The sequence below is a fragment of the Mobula birostris genome, chromosome 1 (genome assembly GCF_030028105.1).
Source record: "Mobula birostris isolate sMobBir1 chromosome 1, sMobBir1.hap1, whole genome shotgun sequence".
In the NCBI taxonomy this organism is placed as follows: domain Eukaryota; kingdom Metazoa; phylum Chordata; class Chondrichthyes; order Myliobatiformes; family Myliobatidae; genus Mobula; species Mobula birostris.
Genome location: NC_092370.1, coordinates 195,041,133 through 195,059,066, shown reverse-complemented (window position 1 = coordinate 195,059,066; position 17,934 = coordinate 195,041,133). Strand labels below are relative to the sequence as shown.

General features: G+C 44.2%; 1 long non-coding RNA gene across 1 annotated transcript; it reads right to left on the bottom strand.

The window, feature by feature from the left end:
- Positions 1-1,096: 1,096 nt before the first annotated feature.
- LOC140211148 (uncharacterized) lies at positions 1,097-17,703 on the bottom strand. The gene is made up of 3 exons (XR_011889396.1): positions 17,615-17,703; positions 1,338-1,532; positions 1,097-1,192 (listed from the first exon to the last, which is right to left on the bottom strand). It is a non-coding gene; the product is annotated as an uncharacterized lncRNA (long non-coding RNA).
- Positions 17,704-17,934: the final 231 nt, after the last annotated feature.

Genomic DNA, 17,934 nt, shown 5'->3' with positions numbered 1-17,934 from the left:
ATTAAGCATGAGGACAGGAGAAGTGCATTCTCCAAAAGGCCAGGAGACACAGGAACAGAGTTATGCCATTTGACTCGTTGAGTCTGCCCTGTCATTCCATCACGGCTGATCTACTATCCTGCACATCCCCATTCTCCTGCCTTCTCTCTGCCACCTTTGGTGCCCTGATTAATCAAGAACCTATCAACCTCGTGTATACTCAAACACGAGGAATTATGCAGATGCTGGAAATTCAAGCAACACACATCAAAGTTGCTGGTGAACGCAGCAGGCCAGGCAGTATCTCTGGGAAGAGGTACAGTCAGGGTCTCGGCCCGAAACGTCGACTGTACCTCTTCCTAGAGATGCTGCCTGGCCTACAGCGTTCACCAGCAACTTTGATGTGTGTTCCTTAAGTATGCTCAATGATTTGGCCTCTACAAACATCTGTGTCAATAAATTTTGCAGATTCACCACCTTCTGGCTAAAGAAGTTATCCCTTATCTCTTTTCTAAAGGGGTGTCCTTCTATTCTGACACTGTGACCTTTACTACTAGACTTCCCAACTAGAGGAAGCATCCTCTCCATGTCTAAAACAGGTTTATTTGTGATGAATAAAGACCTTTTGTATCCACCAATTTGCAGTCTTCAGTATCTCAATCACAGTCACAATTTCAAGTATCATCTGTCCCACCTGCATTAGAGTCTAATGGCCTTATGATGGCCTCAAAACCCACCTGAGCTTCTACAAAACTGGAACAAAACAATTACATACATGATATCTTTTGATTTCAATCAGTCATCTTCTAATGCACCACACTTTAATATGCACCCAGAATGTTTAAGAATGCTAATCTTCATTTAACACAAGTTGATTTAGCACACAAGCAGCTTAAAAGGAATGCTTTAGCAGGATTTTCGCCAGGACAAAAATCACTGACCAAACTGAAAAAAGTCAAAGTGGATTTCGATGTTTAAGAATAGAACATGAAGGAAATAATTTAGACTTGAAATATATGGCGTTTTCTCTTTCCACAATGTTGCTTGACCAGTTAAGGGTCGATCTGACCCACCAGACTACTGTGTGCTTATCTCAGCGTAATGCTGTGCTCACCCTTCCTTTTTGTGGCTCAGCATCTCACAACAAACTTGAAGCCTCAGTGTACAGCTGCCCAGTGAAGCCTGGGCTCTCAAAGGCATGTTTGCATGTTCTCTGTGGGAAAAAAAATCCAAACAATTTAAAAGATAATTATTTTTTAAAAATCTAATGCATTTTTAGAAACATCTTAAGCTGGTTGTTTAATTAACAATGTATTTTAAGTACAGTATACTGTGTGATAACGAATAATAAACAAAACCTTAGCCAGATATTTAATGAGGTGCTGAGCACATTCAAAAGATGCTCCAAATGTGCAGTTGTGGTTGACACAAAGCTGATGATCCCAACACGAAGTGTGCTTGGCCATCCACAAAAGGACTTCCTGGGACCACTCTGCACTCAATGGTGAATCATTGGAAGATGTGGAAAGCTCAGACATGAGTCTGTCTGATTTCTGTAAAAAGATAAGAACATAAGACATAGAAGCATAGTTTTAATATTCAGCCCTTATGCTGACTCCACTACTCAGTAACAGATGGGTGATCCTTTCAGTATTATTTTCCTGCATTAAATCCACATTATTTGATTATCTTAATATTTAAAATCCAATGATCTGTCCTAAATGAGCCTTAGATACAACTGCGAACAAGGACCAGGCGTCAGCCAGCCCGACTCCCTGCTTAGCGGGGCTTTGGACAGTTGTACGAAGGCACAGGTGTTTCATTCCTCCACCTACATGACAAGAAATCCAACTACATAATAAATTCAACACACTGGACGAGCAAGAGTTCTCCCTGCTGACTGGTTCATCTCATCCTCAATTATCTGGGGTATCAGGGACTCAGTCGCAAGTGGCAGTACACTCACTACCAGCAGCTACGTGCCACTCTAGACCACTAGTAGGTAGCACCCTGCGTCCACTGTGTGCTAAGTGGGGTAGCTTTTGGGCTACTTCCCAGGCTGCACTGCTGCCACAGATTTCACAGACCTCTCCCCCACTCCCAACACTGATCATCTGCGACTCCATTATCAGTCAAAGCAAAGTGTAACTGGTTTCCCGGCACCAAAGCCTCCGATATAATATATGTGATTCCTTGCCTGCTAACTGAAACATTGAGAATGTTGGTACAAATGACATTGTTCAGCAACAATCTGAGTTGTCCAAATGCAACTTTTAGAGTCCTTTTGAATTTCTAAAAATCAGTGGCAAGGACATTTTTATCTCTGGACCAATTCCCATGATGGTTCACAGCTCTGGGCACTTAAGCAATTTTCTCAGTCTGCATGTTTGGCTTCAGACGCAATGTAGAGCACTGAACTTTGGTTTTGTTGACAATTGTAATCCATTTTGGGAATGCACCGCATTTTTCAAACCTGTCAGTCTTCACACAAGCCCTCTGGGCTCACGGATGCTGTCTGCAAACATATTCCACTCACCTCTTGCAAATCCACATGTGAACTATTTACAATAAATAGCAGATGTAAATGTAGCCTGGGGAAAAGTACACACACAGGACAACAAATACTTTTTTCGGGCTTTAATTCTTTTATCTGTTTTAGATGTTTAAGTGCCAGAAGAGGGTCGTGAAATAAAAGGAATGAATTTACAACCAGTTCTTGCCGTTACAATCTCAGTTTAACTTTCGATCCGCACCGTCGTGTATGGACAGAATTGTGTATGCAGTATAAAAATACCAGAACTAATACGGTACTAATACGGTGGTGGCAATTCTGAAGGAACACAATACGAACAACATTAGAATCCCACCCACCCTGCATCTTATACATAACAGCGAAAAATTTAAGTGAATACATCTCATCTAAGACATACACGTGCTGAACTTCCGAACAGAGACTAAACAGTCACACTACGCGGTTAGGTGCACAATCAGTCCTGATACAATAAAGTTAGACAAAAGGTACACTTTGGCACAACTTTTACAAGGTACTGCCTGGTAGTTAAGTTACAGGAATACTGACCTACTTGGATGGTGAGGAACTCTGCACAAGTCACACGATCCAGCGTTAAGGCATTTACTTGAGAAAATCTGAAGCATCCACATGTAAAACAGGTCAAACTACCGATATGCTCGATTTGCCAACAAGCATAAACAAATTCACATGGATATTGTCTATTAATGCTCACCTTTCCTCACCATGCCCAGCACAATCTGGGAGGAACCCGATTCCAACGCCCTACCACGTCTTCAGCAGAAAGCAAAATGGTCTCCCCACTATCCCGCGCATGCGTAATGACATCACTGTCTCCCTTAAAGGCACAGACAACTATTCTAGCATTACCCGGATGGATGCCTAAGTATACTTTTAACGATACTGAGTAACATCCGACGGTCACACGGTTACATTCTCCCCTGCAATCAAGTAATCGCTCTCAATTACTCGCTCACTACAAGGGTATTTTTAACCTCCTTTACTGCTTCTCTAAAGAGAACTGAACTGAGACTAGCCAGTAACTCAGACACTGCTGCCGGACTTATGGAGACCTCATCAAGGACTGACCTTGGCTTGTGATGTGGGTTAGGGTGCTGTCCAGCATTTACTCGTTTACTCCTGCGAGGTGCTGCTACAAGAGGGCTACCGACCTCTGCCCCTGCATTAGCCGTCGTCGGCCCCCCCATCTCAGTTCCAGAAGGTGTCATATTTTCGGAAGATATGCTGTCTAGGCTAGGGTCAAGACTCTGTGCACCCTGTTCTGACATATCTTCTACCACTATCACACCATTCTCTGAATCCTTGGAATCTGATTCATGCCCCAGGAGTGAGCTGACCTGAGTTACTGGAGTTTGCAGTCTCCTTCGGGTAGCTGGAGTGGGATGGTTCTCATAGGGCCTGATGTCTACCCTGTTCATCCTCTTGCTAGGCCCACCCTCCCAAGGTTCCACAGTGTATGTGTTGCCCAGTACCTCTACCACCCTGTAGACAGTTGAGTTCCAAGCATCCTGGGTCTTATTACGGCCTAATGGTCTGTTCTTCAAGTAAACCAGTGCATCTACATCAACTTTGGGACAGTACACTTTGTCCTCCTGCCAGGCAATGCATTCTGCCACCTTCTGTTCAGGGTATTCTTTTGCTCTGGCATGCGCATCCTTCAGTCGGCTCTGGTGTACAGCTAGCCAGTCATGTTTCTGGTCCATTGTCTGTTCTTGCCCCAGCAGAGCATCCACCCCAAACAACAGACAGTAAGGTGAATACCCGGTGGTTGCGTGAGGTGTCGCATTATGAGCATACACCAACTTGGGTAGATGTTCTGGCCATCTGTGCTTCTTTTCTGGAGGCAACGTACACAACAGATCATGCATCGTCCTGTTGAAACGCTCGCACTGCGCGTTGCCAGTAGGATGATGAGGTGTGGTACGGCTCTCCTCTACCCCGTACAGTTTGCAAAGCTCTGCTATGACCTCACTTTCGAAGTTACGGCCCTGGTCAGAATGCATCCTCTCAGGGACACCGTACTTCATGAACCATTCCCTCAAGAGCAGCCTTGCTGTGGTATCCGCCTTTTGATCCTGAGACGAAAACGCTTGGGTGAATTTAGTGAAAATGTCTGTGACCACGAAGACATTCTCACGCCCGTCAGCTGCTGGCTCCAACACAGTGAAATCTACAGCTACAACTTCAAGCGGCCTAGAAGCCAGAAATGACTTCATGGGGGGATGGATCCTAGGCTGTGGCATCTTAGTTAGTACACAACGTGGACAATTTTTGTTCCATCGTGCCACGTCTTCGTGTATGCCCACCGAAAAACATTGGCTTCTCAATAACTGCGGAGTACGTTCTATGCCTTGATGGCCCATAGAATCATGTACATATTCTAACACTTTGCTCCGCAAGCTGTTAGGTATCAGAAGTGGGTAACACTCCCTAAGCTTCTCATCCTCAACTACCCTATACAGTAACCCTTTACGCTCCCTCATACTGTCCCAGTGCCTTAACAGAGACGAAACAGGCTTAGGCAGAGTTTAATGCTCCTGGCCACTCAGCTTCTTTTTCTGATCCCATAAGTCTCTTAGGACACCTAACACAGGGTCTTGCTGCTGAAAAGTACGCAAGTCCCCATTAGAATCACCTGGGAGGGTTGGAGTGTTCCCTTGCGTCAGACCACTTACCTCACTAGTGCCAGCTTCCCAGGCTCGAATCTGCTTAACCCTACAGCTGTTAAGACCAGCAGTAACAAGTGCCGGGTCAAAGGCAGTGTTGCGATTGATCAAACTACAGATCGCCACAGCCCCATCAAACACCACATCCTCCGAGACAGGCTCAGGCTCCCCTGCAAATGGCTGCCTAGAGAGTGCATCAGCCACAGTATTGCTCCGACCCGGACGATACTGGACATCGAAGTCAAACACTGCGTAGACAAGTTGCCTACACTGGCTGATAATGTTCATGCCTACAGTACATGGAATAGGGGGCTCGGTGCTAACAGCATCGCTGACTACTAGAAAGCCACAATTTGGTATCTTCATGCCCATTACTTGAACTTCTAGCTCTAGATACCCAAGGTAAGGAATATCAAGACTGTTTGCAGCTGCTGGCCTAAACCAGTCATCAGTGGACAACACACCCTCATCCTCTCCATTCAAGTGTTCGCGAAAGAACTGCTCAGTCAGGGTGCTTACCTGACTACCTGTGTCCAACAGACAACGGACAGCGACACCTGATACTTCAAGCTCCACAACTGGACGTGTCTCTATAGCACGTTGCAGCAACTAGTCACAGGGTAGCTGTATATTATTTGTATCTATGAGGTTCCGCTGAATTGCCCGACTCCCAACCTCTTGAGGGGAGGAGGATGCAGACTCCACTTCCCTTGCACCCCGCTTCCGTGGGAAATTTTTGGCCAAATGCCCTCCCACCTGACACTTGAAGCATATTGGTTGCCCATCTTCTGTGAACCTAGGCTGTACACTACGTATGCTGCTAGTAGTGTGTGTAAAATCCCTCTGTACAGTGAGATCTTTCACTACTTGAGTCAATTCACAAAGGGCTTTGCCCTGCTCTGCGACCACGTCAAGGACGTCATCTAGTGTGACAGACTCGGATTCCCGAGTTTTAAGAATTGAGCACTGTGCCTGGCCACTGCTACACTTTGACTTTCCAGACTTTGTATTTCCTAGGGGCTCTTCTACAAGCCACAATGAGCCTCCTTCCACACTTCTATCATTGAGGACTCAGAGTGGCCCCTCACGAATCTGTGGAACTCCCTTTTGAGGGAAGGATCCCAGATTCCCTCTATAAATTGATCTCTTAGCACCACCCCCTCATTGGTCATGGCATCAGGGGAGTGCTTCAGTATCAAGTTAAGAACTTGGGCTAGGGCATGTGAAAACTCTCTTACACCTTCACCCTCAAGCTGTTTGCGACTGTAGAAGCTATGCCACAGCTGGGGTGCACTACGCTTGTCTCTAAAAGCTTCCGTGAGATAGGTGAACAAGTCGTCAGCGCGGTCTTCCCCAGCATCACTGCGCGTACGTACTTCCTCTAAGGCTGCACCCCTGAGCAGGGACATAACAAAGTCATGCTGATCCTGGCCAGACTGATTTCCACTATGAAGTGCACGTTGCACTCCTTCAATAAAGTCATCAACAGACCTCCCATCTTTCTCAACATCCCCCATAAGTGGAACAATGTGTCTTTCCCTTGGGACATATACATAGGACCTTCTGCTTAATTTATCTATGGTTGCCATGGTTTCATCATACTTACTACGCAATTCCCTAATTTGTTCATTCAAATCAAGTTCAACTGGTGTGTCCTCTGAGCGTGACATAGTAAAAGCTCAAATCTTTAAAGTTCACACAACAAGCCTGCAAAAGGGAGCTGCTGCCGTCCTTTGCTGCAAACACGCTGGCTTCAGGGCCCCCAGTTCCCTGGGTCCACGTCTCCGCTCTGCGTCCTGACGTCAGTCGCCGACGTCCCAGCCCGTTCCTGAGGCTCCACTGCGCTCTCCACGAGGCTCTAGTGCGCTCTTTCCTTCCGACCGATGGGAACTCAGTCCTGTCTTGACCACTACTGTATTAGATATTGTATATTATACTGCGTACAACAATCAGAGACCCTCTAAACTGGCTTGGAATGAACCCCACTCCTGGTACCAGATTTTGTAGCCTGGGGAAAAGTACACACGCAGGACAACAAATACTTTTTCGGGTTTTAATTCCTTTATCTGTTTTAGATGTTTAAGTGCCAGAAGAGGGTCGTGAAACAAAAGAACGAATTTACAGCCAGTTCTTGCCGTTACAATCTCAGTTTAACTTTCGATCCACACCATCGTGTATGGACAGAGTTGTGTATGCAGTATAAAAAAATACCAGAACTAATACGGTACTAATACGGTGGTGGCAATTCTGAAGGAATACAATACAGACAACATTAGAATCCCACCCACCCTGCATCTTATACATAACAGCGAAAAATGTAAGCGAATACATCTCATCTAAGACATACACACGTGCTGAACTTCCGAACAGAGACTAAACATTCACGCTATGCGGTTGCATGCACAATCAATCCTGATACAATAAAGTTAGACAAAAGGTACACTTTGGCACAACTCTTACAAGGTACTGCCTGGTAGTTAAATTACAGGAAGACTGACCTACCTGGCTGGTGAGGAACTTGGTATAAGCCACGCTACCTACCATTGATTTCTTCACTCGTGGAAATCTAAAGCACCCACACGTAAAACATGTCAAATTACTGATATTCTCGATCCGCCAACAAGCAAAAACGAATTCACATGGATATTGTCTATTAATGCTCACCTTTCCTCACCATGCCCAGCACACTCTGGGAGGAACCTGATTTCAACGCCCTACCACGTCTTCAGCAGAAAGCAAAATGGTCTCCCCACTATCCCACGTGTACGTAATGACATCACTGTCTCCCTTAAAGGCACAGACAACTATTCTAGCATTACCCAGAAGGATGCCTAAGTATACTTTTAATGACACTGAGTAAGATCCGACGGTCACCCGGTTACATGAATCTTCTCAAACTACTTTCTCCTCACTGCACAGCAGTTCTGTAAATATTACCCATCTTATTCAGACCATTGTCACAGGAAACACACCCAGATTGAACTATCCTATTAAAGGCATTAACAGAAATAACCTCCTATTCTTAAATAAATCTACCTCCCCTGTTGTACCTTTCCAAGCTACTCTGCTTAAGCTAGCTCTTCTAAATGTGAGGTGCCTTTTAGTCGTAGTCATAGTCATACTTTATTGATCCCGGGGGAAATTGGTTTTCGTTACAGTTGCACCATAAATAATAAATAGTAATAAAACCATAAATAGTTAAATAGTAATATGTAAATTATGCCAGTAAATTATGAAATAAATCCAGGACCAGCCTATCGGCTCAGGGTGTCTGACCCTCCAAGGGAAGAGTTGTAAAGTTTGATGGCCACAGGCAGGAATGACTTCCTATGACGCTCTGTGCTGCATCTTGGAGGAATGAGTCTCTGGCTGAATGTACTCCTGTGCCCACCCAGTACGTTATGTAGTGGATGGGAGACATTGACCAAGATGGCATGCAACTTAGACAGCATCCTCTTTTCAGACACCACCATGAGAGAGTCCAATTCCATCCCTACAACATCACTGGCCTTACAAATGAGTTTGTTGATTCTGTTGGTGTCTGCTACCCTCAGCCTGCTGTCCCTGCACACAACAGCAAACATGATAGCACTGACCACCACAGACTCGTAGAACATCCTCAGCATCGGCCGACAGATGTTAAAGGACCTCTGTCTCCTCAGGAAATAGAGACGGCTCTGACCCTTCTTGTAGACAGCTTCAGTGTTCTTTGACCAGTCCAGTTTATTGTCAATTCGTATCCCCAGGTATTTGTAATCCTCCACCATGTCCACACTGACCCCCTGGATGGAAACAGGGGTCACCGGTACCTTAGCTCTCCTCCGGTCTACCACCAGCTCCTTAGTCTTTTTCACATTAAGCTGCAGATAATTCTGCTCACACCATGTGACAAAGTTTCCTACTGTAGCCCTGTACTCAGCCTCATCTCCCCTGCTGATGCATCCAACTATGGCAGAGTCATCTGAAAACTTCTGAAGATGACAAGACTCTGTGCAGTAGTTGAAGTCCGAGGTGTAAATGGTGAAGAGAATGGGAAACAAGACAGTCCCCTGTGGAGCCCCAGTGCTGCTGATCACTCTGTCGGACACACAGTGTTGTAAGCACACGTACTGTGGTCTGCCAGTCAGGTAATCAAGAATCCATGATACCAGGGATACCATCCACCTCAATTTCAAATAAGATTTTTATCTTAAATTATTTTATTGCATCTACAGATTTTGATTTTATGTCCTTAACTGAGACTTGGTTGAACTCAAAAATCACTAAGCAGCTACCATCAACAGATCACTTGAAGTACTACAGGAAACAACACACTGGACCATTGCTACACCACCATCAAGAATGCCTACTGTACTATTCCACGCCCTCACTTTGGGAAGTCTGATCACCTGGTTGTATTTCTACACCCTGACTATAATCGGAGACTGAAGACTGCAGCACTGGCAGTGAGGACCAAGAAGGTTTGGACAAGGGAAGCACAGGAGCGACTACAGGACTGCTTTGAATCAGTGGACAGGACTGTATTCAGGAAATTATCTTCGAATCTGAATGAGTATGCTGCAGTTGTTACTGACTTCATTAAAACCTGTGTGGATGGGTGTGTGCCCACAAAAATTGTGCTGTACATTCCAACATCAAATGCCATGGATGAACCAGGAGGTATATTGTTTGCTGCAGGCTAGGTCTGTGGCATTCAAGGCTGGTGATACAGGTCGGTACCAGAAAACCAGGTATGATTTGTAGAGGGATATTTCAAGGGCGAAGAGACAATTTTGAATGAGGTTGGAGGTGACATCGGATATACAACAACTTTTGCGGGGTTTGCAGTATATTACCTCCTACAAAGCGAAACCCAATAGCATGAATGGCGGCAATGCTTCACTACCAGATGAACTCATTGCCTTCTATAACTGTTTTGAAAGGGAGAATATAACTACAGCTGTGAAGATTCATGCTGCACACGGTGACTGTGATTTCTGTCTTGGAGGCCGATGTAGGCTGTCCTTAAAGATGGTGAACTCTGGCAAGGTGGAAGGTCCCAACAGAAGACCTGGTAAGGCTCTGAAAACTTTTGCTAAACAACTGGTGGGAGTTTTCAAGGACATTTTCAACCTCTCACTGCTATGGGAGGAAGTTCCCACTTGCTTCAAAAAAGCAACAATTATATCAGTGACTCAGAAGAATAATGTGAGCTGCCTTAATGACTGTCACCCAGTAGCGCTCACACCTACAGTGATGAAATGCTTTGAGAGGTTGGTCATGACTAGACTGAACTCCTGCCTCAGCAAGGACCTGGACTCATTGCACTTTGCCTATCGTCACAATAGGTCAATGGCAGATGCAATCTCAATGTCTCTTCACACAACCTAAGATCACCTGGACAATACCAACACCCATGTCAGGATGCAGTTCATCGACCGTAGCTCAGCATTTAACACCATCATTTCCACAATCATGATTGAGAAGTTACAGAACCTGGGCCTCTGTACCTCCCTCTGCAATTGGATTCTCAACTTCCTAACCGGAAGACCATAATGTAACCATAGAACCATAGAACACTACAGCACAGAAAACAGGCCATTTGGCCCTTCTAGTCTGTGCCGAAACTTTATTCCGCTAGTCCCATTGACCTGCATCCAGTCCATAAACCCTCCAGACCTCTCCCATCCATGTATTTATCCAATTTATTCTTAAAACGAGTGAGCCCAGATTTTCCACGTTAGATAGCAGCTCATTCCACACTCCCACCACTCTCTGAGTGAAGAAGTTCCCCCTAATGTTCCTCCTAAACCTTTCCCCTTTCACCCTAAAGCCGTGTCCTCTCATATTTATCTCTCCTAATCTAAGTGGAAAGAGCCTACTTGCATTTACTCTGTCTATACCCCTCATAATTTTGTAAACTATCAAATCTCCCCTCATTCTTCTACACTCCAAGGAATGAAGTCCTAACCTGTTCAATCTTTCCCTGTAACTCAACTCCTGAAGATCCCGCAACATCTTAGTAAATCTTCTCTGCACTCTTTCAATCTTACTGATATCCTTCCTATAGTTAGGTGACCAGAACTGTACACAATACTCCAAATTTGGCCTCACCAATGTCTTATACAACCTCACCATAACATCCCAACTCCTATACTCAATACTTCGATTTATGAATGCCAGGATGCCAAAACCCTTCTTTACAACCCTGTCTACCTGTGACGCCACTTTCAGGGAATTATGTATCTGAGCTCTCAGATCCCTTAGTTTCTCCGCACTCCTCAGTGCCCTACCATTTACTGTGTATGTCCTACCTTGACTTGTCCTTCCAAAATGCAACACCTCACACTTGTCTACATTAAATTCCATCTGCCATTTTCTGGCCCATTTTTCCAGTTGGTCCAGATCCCTCTGCAAGCTTTGAAAGCCTTCCTCGCTGTCCACAACGCCTCCAATCTTAATGTCATCAGCAAACTTGCTGATCCAATTTACCATATTATCATCTAGATCATTGATATAGACAACTAACAACAATGGTCCCAGCACAGATCCCTGAGGCACACCACTAGTCACAGGCCTCCAGTCTGAGAAGCAATCATCCACTACCATTCTCTGTCTTCTCCCACACAGCCAATTTCGAATCCAGTTTACAACCTCTCGATGGATACCTAGTGTCTGAACCTTCTGAACTAACCTCCCATGTGGGACTTTGTCAAATGCCCTACTAAAGTCCATGTAGACAACATCCACAGCCTTTCCTTCATCTACTTTCTTGGAAACCTCCTCGAAAAACTCTACAAGATTGGTTAAACACGATCTACCACGCACAAAGCCATGCTGACTATCCTTAATCAGCCCTTGGCTGTCCAAATACTTGTATATCCAATCTCTCAGAACACCTTCCAATAATTTACCTACTACTAATATCAGGCTCACCAGCCTATAATTACCTGGTTTACTTTTGAAACCTTTTTCAAACAACGGAAAAACATGAGCTACTCTCCAATCCTCTGACACTGCACCTGTGGCTAAAGACTTTTGAAATATTTCTGCCAGCGGCCCTGCAATTTCTACACTAGTCTCTCTCAAGGTCCGAGGAAATATCATGTCAGGCCCAGGGGAGTTATCTACCTTTATTCACTGTAAGGCAGCAAGCACCTCCTTCTCTTTAATCTCTATATGTTCCATGACACTACTGCTTGTTTCCCTTCCTTCTATATACGCAATGCCAGCTTCTTTTTCTTAACCAGATTGCCAATATCTCTTGAAAACCAAGGTTCCCTATTGCTGTTGACTTTGCCTTTAATCCTGGCAGAAACATGCAAACTCTGCACTCTCAAAATTTTGTCTTTGGAGGCCTTCCACTTGCTGAACACATCCTTGCCAGAAAACAACTTATCCCAATCCACTCTTCCTAGATCCTTTCTCATTTCCACAAGATTGGCCCTTCTCCAATTTAGAACCTCAGCTCGAGGACCAGACCTATTCTTATCCATAGTTAACTCAAAACTAATGACATTATGGTCACTGGACCCAAAATGTTTGCCGACACATACTTCTGTCACCTGACCTGTCTGGTTCCCTAATAGGAGATCAAGTATTGCATCCTCTCTCATTGGTACCTCTATATATTGATTTTAAAAACTTTCCTGAACACATTTGACAAACTCCAAGCCATCCAGCCCGTTCACAGTGTGGGAGTTCCAGTCAATATGTGGAAAGTTAAAATCCCCTACTATTACAACTTTCTGTTTCTTACATTGGTCTGCTATCTCTCTACAGATTTGCTCCTCCAATTCTCTCTGACTATTGGGCAGTCTATAATACAACCCTATTAGTGTGGTCACCCCTTTCCCGTTCCTCAGCTCCACCCATATGGCCTCTGTAGACAAGCCCTCTGGGCTGTTCTGCCTATGCACAACTGTGATATTTTCCCTGACTAGTAATGCCACTCCTCCCCCCTTTTATCCCTCCCCCTCTGTCACCTCTGAAACAACGGAACCCCGGAACATTAAGCTGCCAGTCCTGCCCCTCCTGCAACCAAGTCTCACTAATAGCAATAATGTCGTAATCCCATGTGACAGTCCATGCCCTAAACTCATCTGCCTTACCTACAATACTCCTTGCATTGAAATAGATGCACCTGAGAACATTTCTATCACGTACAAACCTTTGATTTCCGTCTGTACATGCAGTCCTCACATGCCTTTGTCCTCCTGCACTTCACTATCTGCTCTAACACTCTGCAAACCTAGTTTAAACCCCCCGGAGCAGCACTAGCAAACCTACCTGCAAGAACATTAGTGCCCCTCCAGTTCAGGTGCTAACTATCCCATCGGAACAGGTCCCACCTTCCCTGGAACAAAGCTCAATTGTCCAGAAACATGAAGCCCTCCCTCTTGCACCATCTCCTTAGCCACATATTTAGCTGCATTATCTTCCTATTTCTAGCCTCAGTAGCACGTGGCACGGGTAGCAATCCTGAGTTTGCAACCCTGGAGGTCCTGTCCTTCAACTTTGCACCTAACTCCCTAAGCTCTCTTTGCAGGACCTCCTCATTCTTCTTATCCACGTCATTGGTCCTTACATGGACCATGACATCTGGCTATTCACCCAACCTCCTGAGAATACTGAGAACTCGATTCGCAATACCGCGGACCCTGGCACCAGAGAGACCATCCGGGATTCTCGATCTCTCCCACAGAACCTCTTTTCTGTCCCCCTAATTATCGAATCCCCTATCACTACTGCTCTCCTCTTTTCCCTCCTTCCTTTCTGAGCTGAGGGTCCAGTCTCGGTGCCAGAGACATGGCTACTGCAACTTGTCCCTGGTAGGTCGTCCCCACCAACAGTATCCAAAACGGTATACTTATTATTGATGGGAACATCCACAGGGGTGCTCTGCTCTTCCTGTCTATTCCCCTTCCCTCTCCTGACAGTCACCCAGCTATCTGCCTCCTGATTCTTAGGGGTGACTGTCTCCTTGAAACTCTTCCCTATTTCTGCCTCTGCCTCACGAATGATCCAAAGTTCATCCAGCTCCAGCTCCAGTTCCCTAACTCGGTTTGTCAGGAGCTGCAGCTGGATGCACCTTCTACAGGTGTAGTCATCAGGGTCAATTGTGCTGTCCCTGACTTCCCACATACTGCATACAGAGCACTTGACTGCCCTAACTGCTGCCTCCATTACTTATTCCTAAGTTAATTATATTTGTTAAAGGAACTTACCCGGCCTTACCTCACTGATAGCAGGCTCATCCTCAGCCTCTGCTCGCCGAAGCCTCTCGAGCAAACGCCTCAAAGCTCCACTCCTACCCTGAGCCACTCACACACTGGCCGCTCCTCTTCAGTTACCCCTCCTTTTATTTGTCCCTGCCAATTATCTCAAGTACTCACTCCCTCTAATCAACTAATCAGCACTCTGTTTAACCCTTCAGTTGCCCTCCACGCTCCTTTTAAAGCACACTCACTTAAGCTCCTCAGCTGCTTCCCAGAACTCAGCACTCTCCCGAGCCCCTCGCTCCTCCTCCTGCTGCGTTGGCCCCACGATCACACTGTCCCGAGTCTCCGCTCTGCACTCTTTTTAAAGCACACTCACCTCAGCTCCTCAGTTGCTTCCCAGCACTCAGATATTATCACCAATCTGTATACATGGTTGATAATATCTCCTCCTCGCTGACAGATCAACACTGGTGCACCTCAGGGGTGTGTGCTTAGTCCACTGCTCTGCTCTCTCTATACCCGTGACTGTGTGGTTAGGCATAGTTCAAATACCATCTATAAATTTGCTGATAATACAACCATTGTTGGTAGAATTTCAGATGGAGACGAGAGGGCATATAGGAGAGAGATATGCTAACTAGTGGAGTGGTGTCGCAGCAACATCTATTCACTCAGCATTGGTAAGACAGAAGAGCTGATTATGGACTTCAAGAAGAGTAAGACAAAGGAACGCATACCAATCTTCATAGAGGGATCAGAAGTGGAGAGAGTGAACAGTTTCAAGTTCCTGGGTGTCAAGATCTCTGAGGACCTAAGCTGGACCCAAAATATTGATGCAGCTACAAAGAAGGCAAGACAGTGACTATACTTCATTAGGAGTTTGAAGAGATTTGGAATGTCAACAAAAACACTCAAAAACTTCTATAGATGTACCGTGGAGAGCATTCTGACAGGCTGCATCACTGTCTGGTATGGGGATCTACTGCACAGGACCGAAAGAAGCTGCAAAGGGTTGTAAATTTAGTCGCCTCCATTTTGGGTACTAGCCTACAAAGTACCCAGGACACCTTCAAGGGGAGGCGTCTCAGAAAGGCACGATTTTCTGTTTTTGCATGATTTTTAATCTATTCATTATACGTATACAGTAATTGATTGATTATATATTTTTTCTTCTTCTATATTATGCATTGCATTGAACTGCTGCTGCTAAGTTAACAAATTTCACGACACATGTCGGTGATAATAAACCTGATTCTGATTCTGATTCAAATGAATACAGTCAGTCACTTGAACTATGTCTCCCTGACTGTGATAGTTTCAGCGTACCAAGGCCCAGTGGCCTAGGTGGTGAGCTTGCCACTGTGTTCAAAAAGCATTTTAGATGCAATCTACTGTCTGTCAACTATTTTTCAAGTTTTGTAGTACATATGTTTAAAATTTGTGATATAGATCTACGTAATCATTTATCATCCTACTAAATCCAAAGCCTGCAGAATTCTTAGAATGTTTATCTTCTATTATATTGAACTATGACAGGATTGTTATCACTGGTGATTTCAATATTCATATTAATAAACTCTCAAATGTAAACTCTATGGCATCTGAATTTATGAGGTTACAGTCTAGATCTTACCCAGGGTGTCACTGAGCCCATCCTTCAACTTGGAATACACTTGAATTAGCAGTGACAAGTGTTAAATATTATTAATGTCTGCCTGTCTGATATCACTGTCTCTGATCACTTGTGTGTAATTTCTGATGCCCTCAAGTCGTAACCAAGACCACAAAGGAAATTACTGTTAAAAAAATGATACTGCAACTTCTTGATGCTGCAACACAACTTAAGAGACAGAGAGAGAGAACAATTCCATATTCGCAATTCATCCACAATGTTTCCTTTGAACTACACCCAAACTTCACACCTCCTTCTTTGCACCCACACCACAGACTCCCAAATAACGAATTTAAATCAGCATGGTCTGCTCTTCCACTTAACTGTAGTATCTTCCATTAACTTGGGTTCATGGTTCTAAGGAACCCACTGTTCAGAGTTGCATTTTAGATTTAATTCACAATGCATATTTGAATCTGAAGTCAATTGTTGAAGTTATTTGGTATATGTGCTAACCCCTAAAAACAGTTTAACAATCCCCTGCTCTTGTTCCCTTAGGAGACATCTTAGAGAGTAGAAACTTGATTTCCTCAGTTCTGCAGATGACACATGATTGTATATCTCTGTTGAGCCTGATGATGATAACACCCTATTTTCTCTGACTTCTGGTATGGTTGTAATAAACAAATGGATGAGCAATAATTTCCTGAAACTGAATGAAAATAAAATTGAAATACCTTTAGTTGTTTTGAAAGCCAAAGAAAACTTGGGATCTTAGCTCCCCTTGTAATATCAGAAGTAACTGGCCTGGGTGTTATCCTTGATTCAGATTTGAGTTTTAAATTCCAATAAAGAAAGTAACCAGAGCAGTATTTCTACACTTAAGAAATATTTCAAAGTTATGTTGGTGTCTGTCACGTAATGATGCTAAAAAAACTAATTCATGCCTTTATGTTGAATAGACTAAATTACTGACCTTCCAAAGCAATCTATCGACAAACTTCAAATCATTCCGAATGTCGCTGCGAGAATCTTAAAACCAGGATGTGGAAGCATATCACTCTTGTCCTAGCTATACTGTATACGCTTCCTGTATCTTTTAGAATTGATTTTAATGTTCTATTGCTTGTTTTTAAAACTCTTAAAGGCCTGGGATTGGAGAACATCACAGAATCATTTTTGATTTATAACCCTGCTCAATCTCTCAGGTCTTCTTCTGCCAATCTCTTAAATTTAAAAAATCTCCCTCAAAAGATAATTGACAGGTGAGTTTCTTCGAAAAGTGTTCCTAAACAGTGGAATTCAACACCTAAAACTATAAGGAATGCAGTCTCAGTTGACACATTTAAATGCCAGCTCAAAACCTATTCATTTAACTTTGCTTTTTACTAACATCATTTTATCTTTTGTGTTCATGCTTATTTTTATTTTTTTTTAATTTTATTTTCATATTTGCACTTTTATCCCACTGTAAAGCACTTTGAATGACATTGTCTGTAAGAAGAGTGCTCTATAAATGAAGTTATTATTATTGTATTTTCCACAGCTCTCTTGTGCAGAGAATGCCAAGGATCACTGCTCACTAGGTATGGAAACGTTTTCTCACCTCATTCCTTATTGCCTGGCTCCTTGTTTTGAGACGGTGAATCCTGGTTATGGAGACTACCATGAGCTCCATGCCTGCAGACCTTTCTGCTCTTTCACACCGCAGTGCATAGGTGTGGAAGGCCAGAAGGTGCGGACACTGCAGTTGGCTGATAATTCCCTACTAAACCACAGACCTGCCCTTCAACCCAACCCCACTGTAACCTGAGCCTCAAGTCAAAAGGATGCTGGGGCTGAAACTTAACTATCTTTCATTTCAGTAATCAATTCATTCAACGAAGAGGACCTCTTTAGAAATCCAGTTAATCAATGTGCTTGCCA